The following is a 13,779-nucleotide window of genomic DNA, read 5'->3' as shown; positions in this document are numbered from 1 at the left end:
CAGCAGTTCCTGCAAGAGGAAGGCATTGATGCTATGGACTGGCCCGCCCGTTCCCCAGACCTGAATCCAATTGAGCACATCTGGGACATCATGTCTCGCTCCATCCACCAACGTCACGTTGCACCACAGACTGTCCAGGAGTTGGCGGATGCTTTAGTCCAGGTCTGGGAGGAGATCCCTCAGGAGACCATCCGCCACCTCATCAGGAGCATGCCCAGGCGTTGTAGAGAGGTCATACAGGCACGTGGAGGCCACACACACTACTGAGCCTCATTTTGACTTGTTTTAAGGACATTACATCAAAGTTGGATCAGCCTGTAGTGTGGTTTTCCATTTTAATTTTGAGTGTGACTCCAAATCCAGACCTCCATGGGTTGATACATTGGATTTACATTGATTATTTTTGTGTGATTTTGTTGTCAGCACATTCAACTATGTAAAGAAAAAAGTATTTAATAAGATTATTTCTTTCATTCAGATCTAGGATGTGTTGTTTAAGTGTTCCCTTTATTTTTTTGAGCAGTATACAAACTGGCTTCCCTTGACACTTTTTTTTTGGTGAGCCAGGACCATTCACAGTTGAGCTCACTCAGTTTAGCTGAAGGCGGATTGGATTTTGTTGTAGTTTTTTTTATCAAAGGAGGCCAAATGCTTGCTGACTTCCCTTGCATTCAATAGTACGGGCGGCAACAATATTATACTCTTTTTGACCAGACAGCATCAGAAATCATCCATGTTTTGTGCTGCTACCATGTTGTGTTAATACCATGTTGTTGTCATGCTATGTTGCTACAGTACCATGCTGCATTTTCATGTGTTGCTGCCATGTTGTGTTGTTGTCTTAGGTCTCTCTTTATGTAGTGTTGTGGTGTCTCTCTTGTCCTGATATGTGTTTTGTCCTATTTTTATTTTATTTGGTATTTTTAATCCCTGCCCCCATCCCTGCAGGAGGCCTTTTGCCTTCTGGTAGGCCATCATTGGCAGTAAGAATTTGTTCTTAACTGACTTGCCTAGTTAAATAAAGGTAAGAAAAAGAAAGAAAGATGGGTTACATGTACAGAGACAGAGGGGTGCTGTTTCGCTCACTCGAATGCTTTCTCTGGTGAGATACATTCAGCCTCTTGTGAATTGAAGGAAAATGATGAAACACAGAGAGAGGAAGCATTATTTAGTATGTTTTTTGTTGTTGTTTTTTGTGTGTTTTTTTTCATGGTACATTTTTTGGGGGGCTTCCCTTGGCTCCATGAATATACGCCACTGTGCACCTTGTATATTCTACCAATCTAATTCTCAACAGTAAGGTGAGGCCCCGACTGAGTTCCTACATTTTTTTTTTTATAATTTCAAAGTCAAAGTCCAGACCTAAACATGATCGTGATGTTGTGGCAGAACCTGAAATGAGCAGTTCATGCTCGAAAACCCACAAATGTCCCTGAGTTAAAGCAGTTCTGCATGGAATAGTGAGCCAAAGTTTCTCCACAGCGATGTGAGAGACTGATCAACAACTCTAGGAAGCGTTTGGTTGCAGTCATTACAGCTAAAGGTGGCACAACCAGTTATTGAGTGTAAGGGGGCAATTACAGTGCTTTCAGAAAGTATTCATACCCCTTGACTTATTCCACATTTTGTTGTGTTACAGCCTGAATTCATAATGGTAAGCAACTCCAGTGTAGATTTGTCCTTTGGTTTTTTAGGTTATTTTCCTGCTGAAAGGTGAATTTATCTCCCAGTGTCTGTTGGAAAGCAGAATGAACCAGGTTTCCTCTAGGATTTTGCCTGTGCTTATAGCTGTATTCCGTTTTTTTTATCCTAAAAAAGTCCCTTGCCGATGACAAGCATACCCATAACATGATGCAGCCACCACCATGCTTTCAGTGATATGTTGTGTTGGATATGCCCGAAACACATTAGGACAGAAAGTACATTTCTTTGCCACATTTTTTGCAGTGTTACTGAAGTGCCTTGTTGCAAACAAGATGCATGTTTTGGAATATATGTATTCTGTACAGGCTTCCTTCTTTTCACTTTGTCATTCAGGTTATTATTGTGGAGTAACTACAATGTTGTTGATCCATTCTCAGTTTTCTCCTATCACAGTCATTCAACTCTATAACTGGCCTCGTGGTGAAATCCCTGAGTGATTTCCTTCCTCTCATCCAAAGCCTAATGAATAACTTCACCATGCGAAAAGGGATATCCAGCTTCTGCTTTTTTTATTTTACACATCTACCAATCGGTGCCCTTCTTTGCGAGGCATTGAGAAACCTCTGTGGTTGAATCTGTGTTTGAAATTCACTGCACAATGGCGGGACCTTACAATTAATTATCTGTATGTGTGGTTTACAGAGATGGGTTGGTTAGTCAAACCATGTTAACCACTAATATTGAACACGGAATGAGTCCATGCAACTTATTATGTGATTTCTAAGCACATTTTTATTGCTGAACTTATTTTGGCTTGCCATAACAAAGGGGTTGAATACGTATTGCCATAACAAAGGGGTTGAATACTTATTGACTCAAGACATTTCAACTTTCAATATTGTATTTATTCCTAAAATTCTCTACAAACAAAATTCCACTTTGACATTATGGGGTATTGTGTTTAGATCCGTGGCACACAATCCAAATGTAATCCATTTTAAATTGGCTGTAAACACAACAAAATGTGGGGTGTGAGTACTTTCCGAAGGCACTGTACTTTTTCAAACAGGGGCTTTGGGTGTTGCATAACATTGTTTATTAAAAAAATGAAATAAGTATCAAAAAGGTGTTATTTGTTCACTCAAGTTCCCTTTATCTAACATTAATGTTTTGGTTGAAGATAACATCATTCTGTGTCCAATATATGCAAAAATAGTGAAAATCAGAAAGGGGGCAAATGCTTTTCCTCTGCAGTGTTTTTTGGGGAAATAATCTAAATAGCAAGTTGTGTTTATTTTCATACCAATACATGAAACCAACATTTCTCTGGCCTACTGGGCAAAAAGGAGGCTCCACCACCTCCCAATTCAATTAACCCCTGGCTATCAGACTACTACAAGGCTTACAATCAAATTCAAAGCTATTGGCGCACTTCCTAAACAAAGAAAATAGGCAATGTCTAAATATTTTTGTACCCCCATATTTTGTCTCATTGCTGCAACTCCCCAACGGGCTCGGGAGGCGAAGGTCAAGTCATGCGTCCTCCGAAACATGACCCGCCAAACCACGCTTCTCAACACCCGCCCGCTTAACCTGGAAGCCACCCGCACCAATGTATTGAAGAAAACACTGTTCACCTGAAGACCGAGGTCAGCCTGCAGGCACACGACCCATCACTACATTTACATTTACATTTAAGTCATTTAGCAGACGCTCTTATCCAGAGCGACTTACAAATTGGTGGATTCACCTTATGATATCCAGTGGAACAACCACTTTACAATAGTGCATCTAAATCTTTTAAGGGGGGGGGGTTAGAAGGATTACTTTATCCTATCCTAGGTATTCCTTAAAGAGGTGGGGTTTCAGGTGTCTCCGGAAGGTGGTGATTGACTCCGCTGTCCTGGCGTCGTGAGGGAGCTTGTTCCACCATTGGGGTGCCAGAGCAGCGAACAGTTTTGACTGGGCTGAGCGGGAACTGTGCTTCCTCAGAGGTAGGGAGGCGAGCAGGCCAGAGGTGAGCACGATGAGCCATGTAAAATCCCCCCGGCCAAACCCTTCCCTAACCCGGACAACGCGGGGCCAATTGTGCTCCGCCCTATGGGACTCCCGATCTTAGACTGCTCCGCCACTCGGGAGGCCCTTCCTCTGCTTTCTAAAAGTGAGAGAAAAGGCAACAGGCTGGCACCTGCTCTCCGAGCAATGCTGCGCAGGGTCCTAAAGCCTGCCAGCTAATACGCTAAACAACCGTTGCATTTTAAATCGGGATTGGAATGATTTTAGTGTACTTTTTTCTTGCCTACTTAAATGTTTTGGTTTTGAGCTAGTGTATGGTGATTGCCATACCCAACTGACGCCCCTAGAGGTGCACCCAACCCTAATGGTTTCATGGGAGAAGCAGATCCTCCGGAACCACATCCTGGACCTGAAAAGATGTCTGGACAGCATGTAGCAGCAGCTGGATGAGAGTGAGGAGTGCATCACGCCATCTATTCACCAGAGGGATTTCACCCTTGCTGGTAAGGTGCTCCAGGAGGGGGAGGGAAACCCCTCTGTGCCAACCTCCGTCAGACAGCAGCTCAGACTGCCATCGTCCAGACCACCGACGACCAGACTGCCATCGTCCAGACCGTTGCCAACCAGACTGCCCAGACTGCCACCGTCCAGACCACCGACGACCAGACTGCCACCGTCCAGACCACCGACGACCAGACTGCCACCGTCCAGACCGTTGCCAACCAGACTGCCATCGTCCAGACCACCAACGACCAGACTGCCACCGTCCAGACCGTTGCCAACCAGACTGCCATCGTCCAGACCACCAACGACCAGACTGCCATCGTCCAGACCACTGACGACCAGACCGTCCAGACCGCCACCGACCAGACCGCCTCTGATCAAGAACCGTCCAGACCGCCACTGACCAGAATGCCAACGACCACACCGCTGTCAACCAGAACGCTGATGACCCGGTCGACCACAACACCCTCAAACAGACCGCCATCGACCAGACCGCCCAGAACCTCGACCACATTGCTGACCACACCCCTGACCACTACAGCAACGACAACATCTGGCACTCCTCAGATGGCTGTAATGGGTCTGTGGCTGGAGAGCCTGTGTGATCAGAACCAGGCATGCTACACAGAGCCTGTGTGATCAGGTTCAGAACCAGGCATGCTAGGACTACTTTCTACTCTTATGGTGGCGAAGGGACTCAGCACAGCAAAGGGGGGTAGTGAGTGTAGCGATTGTACAATAATTGCGCCTCTGTGCTCACCCCTGTGTGTGTGTGTGTGTGTGTGTGTGTGTGTGTGTGTGTGTGTGTGTGTGTGTGTGTGTGTGTGTGTGTGTGCACGCATTTGTGTGTAATCTTATTGGCTACTGTTGGTCATGGGTATATCATATAGAGGGCATGCGCTCAGTGATTATCAGTAAACAGACAGATTGCTTGATGTTTTAACGACATGGACCAGGTGCCCTGCTCGTCTTGTGCCAAACCTAAAGCGTCCTAGCTAGCTAACTCATTGAAGTTTTACCCTAATTTGAATATTTACAACGCTGGTTGAAATGATATGAAAACAGTACTGATTGATAACTTTTTGCAAATCCAAATGTGTTTTCCATGTCGATTCCACGTCATAATAGGTTGACAAATGACGTTGAAACGATGAGTGTGTGTGCTCAGTGGGTTCTTTGTTAATTCAGCTTTGTTTTTGTAGAGGTTCATAAGATAGTGCGCTTGCCCTCATGCCCTGAAACAACAGGTTCAAACCAAGTTGGCAGTCCATTATATAAGTCACTACAATAGGAGGTAAGTTGACGCCCTCACTTCATTTTTTAATTAATTTTTTATTTAACCAGAACACATCACTGCACACACCTTTTGAGCCTCTGCACTGCAGGTGTGACACATCCGTAAAATCTTGCAGCACTTCTCTGGACTGGGAAAAATAGGTAAAAGAAGATCGACCATTGTCACGAAGATTTGCTTCTTTTCATTTATAGGAAAATTATGAATAGACTTCAAATATATCTCCAGGCATCAAAAGATAAAAGACAACATCAGGAAACTAGGTTAAGGTAAGAACTGCCGTGAACACTGCCCACTGGGCACAGACGTCAGTTCAACATCTATTTTTGATTTACATTTGCTTGAGTTGTCAATTAACGGGAATTCAAAGTGAAATCAACTAAAAATGTCACAATGACATTGGATTTAGGTTGAAAGATAGGTGAAAAAATATGTAATTCCATTGCGTTGATGAATTTTTGCAAATCCTATAAGTTTTCCTTGTTGATTCAATGTCATTAAGATATTTTTTGTTGAAATTATGTGGAAACAACGTTGATTCAACCAGTTTCTGCCTAGTGGGTGGCTATCAGCTTTTATGTCAGTTACAACAGTTAGCCATGTCTGAGTGTAATGAATACAATTGCTGGCCCATGTTGACTGCAATGCTTCCCACAGCTGTGTCAAGTTGGCTGGATGTCCTTTGGGTGGTGAACCATTCTTGATACACACAAGAAACTGTTGATCGTGAAAAACTCAGCAAACCGCTGCGTCTGTACACCGTTCAAAGGCACTTAAATATTTTGTCTTGCCCATTCACCCTCTGAACGGCACACATACACAATCCATGTCTCAATTGTCTCCACTTAAAAATCCTTCTCCCCCCTCTCCTCCCCATTATCTACACTGATTTGAAGTAGATTTAACAAGTGACATCAATAAGGGATCATAGCTTTCACCTGGTCAGTCTGTCATGGAAAGAGCAGGTGTTCATAAAGTTTTGTGCACTGAGTGTAGATCCACCTGTGTTTGCTGTGTCTTGGTTTGTGTGTTTCCTTTGTGGTGACTGTGAGGTGAGTTTGTGTGTGCGTCAGATGGAGAAGAGGAGGGGCCTGCCACACTCTGGGACAGCCAGGTGGAGGCATTGGTGGGGTCTGAGGAGGTACAGGAGGATGCTAGGACTGTTTGAGATCAACCAGGAACATGACTTCTACAGCCTCCCCTGTCTGATGAAAGAGGGCCTCCATGCTGCCCAACAGACCAGCAGCGACACACCAGCATCTGTAAGCAAAACTATAGACTACACACCTTAAACTGCCACTCAGAATACATTTAATTGCCATTGGAACTTACGGCATTGACCCACCTCCTGAGAAAAGTACACCTTACAGTACTTGCACTGTACATACCAGTAGTTTTTCCTTATTTGGTATGCCCTATATCTGCCAGCACCTGAGGGAATGGATACATTCATGTTTATTTGTATTGTGTTGTTTCCTTGTCTATTAGGACTTTGTTGTGGCAGAATTGGGGTGAGCTGTTGTAACTTCTCAAGAGTTATGCTCTGTTCTGTGTTGGCCTGTGATGTTATGTTTATAGACTCCTGTTATGCCTGCAACCTAACACAAGGCCATTGTGTTCTGGAACTGTTGTTTCTATAAAATAACTGTTGTGTAACAGTGATTGTTTTATTACCTCCCACTATATGAAACCATTTACTCTTCCAGCTCCTTCCCTGACTGAGATCAGAGAGGAATCTACCTGTCAGCTGCTTGTATTAAAGATGACCATTATATAATTAAATTAGTCTCTGCCTAATCTTTGAATGGAATTTTCCACTACATTTGGTGCCATAACCCGGATGAGAGCGCCCTGATTTTTTAAAATCCATTTCTCTTGGCTTGGAACCAGACAACCCTCTGGCCACAAAAAAAGGTAAGAGACCTTATTAAAAAATCTCTGTGAGCGACTGTTTTCTAGCCAAGCCTTAATGTTAAAAGATCTCTTCCATGAAATCCATGACATTTTGGGGTTCAATTTGGCAGAACTATTTCCCTATAATAATGAATCTGGCCAGTGAACAGTATAACCTAAGGAAATTGGTTAAGAGGATCCAAGGAAATGTATTCAGAGTAGAACCTAAGGAAATTGATCCAGAGTTAACACTGATCAATGGGAGCACTGTAAAACTGATTTAGATAACCTAAGGTAATAGGTTCAGAGGATCTAAGAAAATTGTTCCAGAGAGTAAATCTAACGAAACTGATTTACATTAAGTGTCTCCAATAGTCAAATCAAAGTGTATTTGTCACGTGCGCCAAATACAACAGGTGAAGACCTTACAGTGATATGCAGGCTCTAACCAATAGTGCAAAAAAGGTATTAGGTGAACAATAGGTAAGTAAAGAAATAAAAACAACCGTAAAAAGGCAGTGAAAAACAGTAGCGAGTCTATATACAGACACCGGTTAGTCAGGCTGAATGAGGTAGTATGTACATGTAAATATGGTTAAAGTGACTATGCATATATGATGAACAGAGAGTACCAGTAGCGTAAAGAGGGGTTGGCGGATGGTGGGTGGCGGGACACAATGCAGATAGCCCGGTTAGCCAATGTGCGGGAGCACTGGTTGGTCGGGCCAATTGAGGTAGTATGTACATATGTATAGTTAAAGTGACTGTGCATATATGATAAACAGAGAGTAGCAGCAGTGTAAAAGAGGGGTTGGATGGGGGGGGGGCACCCAATGCAAATAGTCCGGGTAGCCATTTGATTACCTGTTCAGGAGTCTTATGGCTTGGGGGTAAAACTGTTGAGAAGCCTTTTTGTCCTAGACTTGGCACTCCGGTACTGCTTGCCATGCGGTAGTAGAAAGAACAGTCTATGACTGGGATGGCTGGGGTTTTTGAACATTTTTAGGGCCTTCCTCTGACACTGCCTGGTGTAGAGGTCCTGGATGGCAGGCAGCTTAGCCCCAGTGATGTACTGGGCCGTATGCACTACCCTCTGAAGTGCCTTGCGGTCGGAGGCCGAGAAATTGCCGTACCAGGCAGTGATGCAACCAGTCAGGATGCTCTCGATGTTGCAGCTGTAGAACCTTTTGAGGATCTCAGGACCCATGCCAAATCTTTTTAGTTTCCTGAGGGGGAATGGGTGTTGTCGTGCCCTCTTCACAACTGTCTTGGTGTGTTTGGACCATTCTAGTTTGTTGGTGATGTGGACACCAAGGAACTTGAAGCTCTCAACCTGCTCCACTACAGCCCCGTCGATGAGAATGGGGGCGTACTCTGTCCTCCTTTTCCTGTAGTCCACAATCATCTCCTTAGTCTTGGTTACGTTGAGGGATAGGTTGTTATTCTGGCACCACCTGGCCAGGTCTCTGACCTCCTCCCTATAGGCTGTCTCGTCGTTGTCGGTAATCAGGCCTACCACTGTTGTGTCGTCTGCAAACTTAATGATGGTGTTGGAGTCGTGCCTGGCCATGCAGTCGTGTGTGATTAGGGAGTACAGGAGGGGACTGAGCACGCACCCCTGCGGGGCTCCAGTGTTGAGGATCAGCGTGGCAGTTGTGTTGCTACCTACCCTCACCACCTGGGGGTGGCCCGTCAGGAAGTCCAGGATCCAGTTGCAGAGGGAGGTGTTTAGTCCCAGGATCCTTAGCTTAGTGATGAGCTTTGAGGGTACTATGGTGTTGAACGCTGAGCTGTAGTCAATTAATAGTATTCTCACATAAGGGTTCCTTTAGTCCAGGTGGGAAAGGGCAGTGTGGAGTGCAATAGAGTTTGCATCATCTGTGGATCTGTTTGGGCGGTATGCAAATTGGAGTGGGTCTAGGGTTTCTGGGATAATGGTGTTGATGTGAGCCATTACCAGCCTTTCAAAGCACTTCATGGCTATGGACGTGAGTGCTACGGTTCTGTAGTCATTTAGGCAGGTTGCCTTTGTGTTCTTGGGCACAGGGACTATGGTGGTCTGCCTGAAACATGTTAGTATTACAGACTCAATCAGGGACATGTTGAAAATGTCAGTGAAGACACCTGCCAGTTGGTAATCCGTCTGGCCCCGCAGCCTTGTGTATGTTGACCTGTTTAAAGGTCTTACTCACGTCGGCTACAGAGAGCGTGATCACACAGTCGTCCGGAACAGCTGATGCTCTCATGCATGCCTCAGCGTTGCTTGCCTCAAAGCGAGCATAGAAGTGATTTAGCTCATCTGGTAGGCTCATGTCACTGGGCAGCTCGCGGCTGTCCTTCCCTTTTGTAGTCTGTAATAGTTTGCAAGCCCTGCCACATAAGACGAGCGTCAGAGCCGGTGTAGTATGATTCAATCTTAGCCCTGTATTGACGCTTTGCCTGTTTGATGGTTCGTCGCAGGGCATAGCAGGATTTCTTGTAAGCTTCCGGGATAGTCCCGCACCTTGAAAGCGGCAGCTCTGCCCTTTAGCTCAGTGCGAATGTTGCCTGTAATCCATGGCTTCGGGTTGAGATATGTACGTACAGTCACTGTGGGGACGACGTCCTCGATGCACTTATTGATAAAGCCAGTGACTGATGTGGTGTACTCCTCAATGCCATCGGAAGAATCCCGGAACATGTTTCAGTCTGTGATAGCAAAACAGTCCTGTAGTTTAGCATCTGCTTCATCTGACCACTTTTTTATAGACAGAGTGCTTCCTGCTTTAATTTTTGCTTGTAAGCAGGAATCGGGAGGATAGAGTTGTGGTCGGATTCCCCAAATGGAGGGTGAGGGCTTTGTACGCGTCTCTGTGTGTGGAGAACAGGTGATCTAGAATTTGTTTCCCTCTGGTTGCACATTTAACATGTTGATAGAAATTTGGTAGAACTGATGGGTAGGGATGGGTTTACCTACAATGACTTGAAAAATACTATTGGAACAGCATATTATCAGACCTGCAAGTAGGAATTGGATTCCCTACAATTAAATACAAATATAATATATACAGTGCATTCAGAAAGTATTCAGACCCATTGACTTTTTGAACATTTTGTTAAGTTATAGCCTTATTATAAAATGGATTAAATAAAACTAATCTTCAGCAATCTACACACAATACCCATAGTGACAAAGAGAAAACAGGTTTTTATAATTTTTTGCTAATTTATACAAATTTTTTAAAACATACATTATTTACATAAGTATTCAGACCGTTTGCTATGAGACACAAAATTGAGCTCAGGTGTATCCTGTTGCCATTGATCATCCTTGAGATTTTTCTACAACTTGATTGGAGTCCACCTGTGGTAAATTCAATTGATTGGACATGATTGTGAAAGGTACACACCAGTCTACAGTTGAAGTCGGAAGTTTACATACACCTTAGCCAAATACATTTAAACTCAGTTTTTCACAATTGCTGACATTTAATCCAAGTAAAAATTCCCTGTCTTAGGTCAGTTAGGATGACCACTTTAATTTAAGATTGTGAAAGGTCAGAATAATAGTAGAGAGAATGATTTATTTCAATACTCCAATACCTTGAATTTGTTGTCCTTAAGCCGTTTTGCCACAACTTTGGAAGTATGCTTGGGGTCATTGTCCATTTGGAAGACCCATTTGTGACCAAGCTTTAACTTCCTGACTGATGTCTTGAGATGTCGCTTCAATATATCCACATAATTTTGCTCCCTCGTGAAGTGCACCAGTCCCTCCTGCAGCAAAGCACCCCACAACATGATGCTGCTACCCCCGTGCTTCACGGTTGGGATGGTGTTTTTCGGCTTGCAAGCCTCCCCCTTTTCCCTCCAAACATAACGATGGTCATTATGGCCAAACAGTTCTATTTTTGTTTCATCAGACCAGATTACATTTCTCCATAAAGTACGATCTTTGTCCCCATGTGCAGTTGCAAACCATAGTCTGACTTTTTTTATGGCAGTTTTGGAGCAGTGGCTTCTTCCTTGCTGAGCGGCCTTTCAGGTTATGTCGATATAGGACTCGTTTTACTGTGGATATAGATACTTTTGTACCCGTTTCCTCCAGCATCTTCACAAGGTCCTTTGCTGTTGTTCTGGGATTGATTTGCATCCCTGACTCTTCCATCCTTGCCTCTGGTCCTGAGAGCTACCTTAAAAAACAAGCTCCCTCCAAAGTGTATCTATTCCCTTCTGAATTGGCTGATGAATTTTATCATTTGGGCACATTGAATATTACTCTCAAAATAAAGTGAATATCCAACGGAAATTGATAATAAATATAATATTGTTAGGGTAGACTAAAATACAAACAATGCCTTCCAATAAGGAGAAAGTTAAAGGGGAAAGTGGCATCCCGGTGAACAGAAGAAATCATATCTGTTTTGCAGAACATTGTTTGAGAGTGATCCGTATGTATTAGTAGTAGTGATTGAGAGGATTTTCCTATTGGAAAGAGTAGAAGGGTCCTAGTTGAAGGAAACAGACATGGAGACTAGTGAGGGTAAAGACAATGATAATGGAAAGATTCATGGTACTCATGGTCTATCAAATGTAATGAGTGTTGACAGTATGGTGAATGGTAATATGTTATTAGTTGCTTTCAGATAGCACTCTATTAATGCAATATTTTAGTAATTTGAAGAGCTAAGGTTTCACTACAAGGTCACATGAAAAATACGAGTGTGAACAGCATTTGGTTGACATTGCGAACAGAGGGATTGAGCCTTGGGACTGATATTGAATTAGAGGCTGCCATCTGGTGTTTGGGTTAAACATAAGCTTCCTGTGGCCGGATAGATAAGCAGCCAGTAAGTGAACTCAAACAGGCTGTAAGGGACACAGTGGAAAAAATTTGGAACAGAGGTATAAATAATAGAATAGGATACGTTTTCGACAATTTCCAATTATTTCTCAATTCGATAGTTTGAATAACACCAGTGATTTAAGTAAGAAGGTAACGTCATCTAAAAACAATCTGTATTACGTGGAACACCAAAATTGAAGTGATTAGATACCAATACATTTTTAAGATAAATAAATAAATACAGTATGGGGATGAGGTAGGTAAATGGGCTGTTTACAGATGGGCTATGTACAGGTGCAGTGATCTGTGAGCTGCTCTGACAGCTGGTGCTTAAAGCTAGTGAGGGAGATATGAGTCTCCAGCTTCAGAGATTTTTGCAGTTCGTTCCAGTCATTGGCAGCGGAGAACTGGAAGGAAAGACGACCAAAGGAGGAATTGGCTTTGGGGGTGACCAGTGAGATATACCTGCTGGAGCGCGTGCTACGAGTGGGTGCTGCTATGGTGACCAGTGAGCTGAGATAAGGCGGGGCTTTACCTAGCAGAGACTTGTAGATAACATGTAGCCAGTGGGTTTGGCGACGAGTATGAAGCGAGGGCCAACCAACGAGAGCGTACAGAACAGTAATGGTGGGTAGTGTATGGGGCTTTGGTGACAAAATGGATGTCACTGTGATAGACTGCATCCAGTTTGTTGAGTAGAGAGTTGGAGGCTATTTTATAGATGACATCACCAAAGTCGAGGATCGGTAGGATGGTCAGTTTTACGAGGATATGTTTGGCAGCATGAGTGAAGGATGCTTTGTTGCGATATAGGAAGCCGATTCTTCTAGATTTAATTTTGGATTGGAGATGCTTAATGTGAGTCTGGAAGTAGAGTTTACAGTCTAACCAGACACCCAGGTATTTGTAGTTGTCCACGTATTCTAAGTCAGAGTCGTCCAGAGTAGTGATGCTGGACGGGCGAGCAGGTGCGGGCAGTGATCGATTGAATAGCATACATTTAGTTTTACTTGCATTTAAGAGCAGTTGGAGGCCACAGAAGGAGAGTTGTATGGCATTGAAGCTCGTCTGGAGGTTAGTTAACACAGTGTCCAAAGAGGGGCCAGAAGTATACAGAATGGTGTCGTCTGCGTAGAGGTGGATCAGAGAATCACCACCTGCAGACCTGAAGAGAAGAAGAGGACATGAACGTTATGGGGTTTCCCCTGGGTCAAACACTTTCTTACAATTAGCTAGTAATGTCTCTGTACTACAGAATGTATCAGATTGTTGGGGTTGTGGATGGTTACCAGACAGTGGTGAGACTATGCCATTACTAGCTATACCCCTCGATGTTTATGAAATATTAATGTGGACCAAAGCAGTTACCTTACATACCGAGAGCTTAATTGGATGAAGGATAAGGTGTTTTATATGAGAAGGTTTTAATAATCCCACCTCTGCCCAAGCAACCCATCACCCTGGCCTACTCTTCCCCAGGTTATTTGTGTTATATAGCAAATGGAACCGGTCTCCAGTTAGGGGAATGTCATTGTAAGTATAACCTTTGTCTACAATAACATAATACTGCCCTTACTGTTGAGAAATGGATCGGAACCCTAAC

The 13,779-nt window shown here is 43.7% G+C and overlaps 1 protein-coding gene across 1 annotated transcript in view; it reads left to right on the top strand.

The window, feature by feature from the left end:
* The first annotated feature begins 7,215 nt into the window (after positions 1 to 7,215).
* LOC106579975 (phosphatidylinositol 4-phosphate 5-kinase-like protein 1) overlaps positions 7,216 to 13,779 on the top strand; it is a 41,466-nt gene continuing 34,902 nt past the window's right edge. Inside the window, exon 1 of the mRNA XM_045703033.1 lies at positions 7,216 to 7,372. The gene's annotated coding sequence lies outside the window, so the exon portion shown is untranslated. The remainder of the gene's footprint in view (positions 7,373 to 13,779) is intronic.

The sequence above is a fragment of the Salmo salar genome, chromosome ssa20, assembly GCF_905237065.1.
Source record: "Salmo salar chromosome ssa20, Ssal_v3.1, whole genome shotgun sequence".
Classification (NCBI taxonomy): Eukaryota; Metazoa; Chordata; class Actinopteri; order Salmoniformes; family Salmonidae; genus Salmo; species Salmo salar.
The sequence above is the reverse complement of the archived record's forward strand: the minus strand, read 5'-3'. Positions and strand labels throughout refer to the sequence as shown.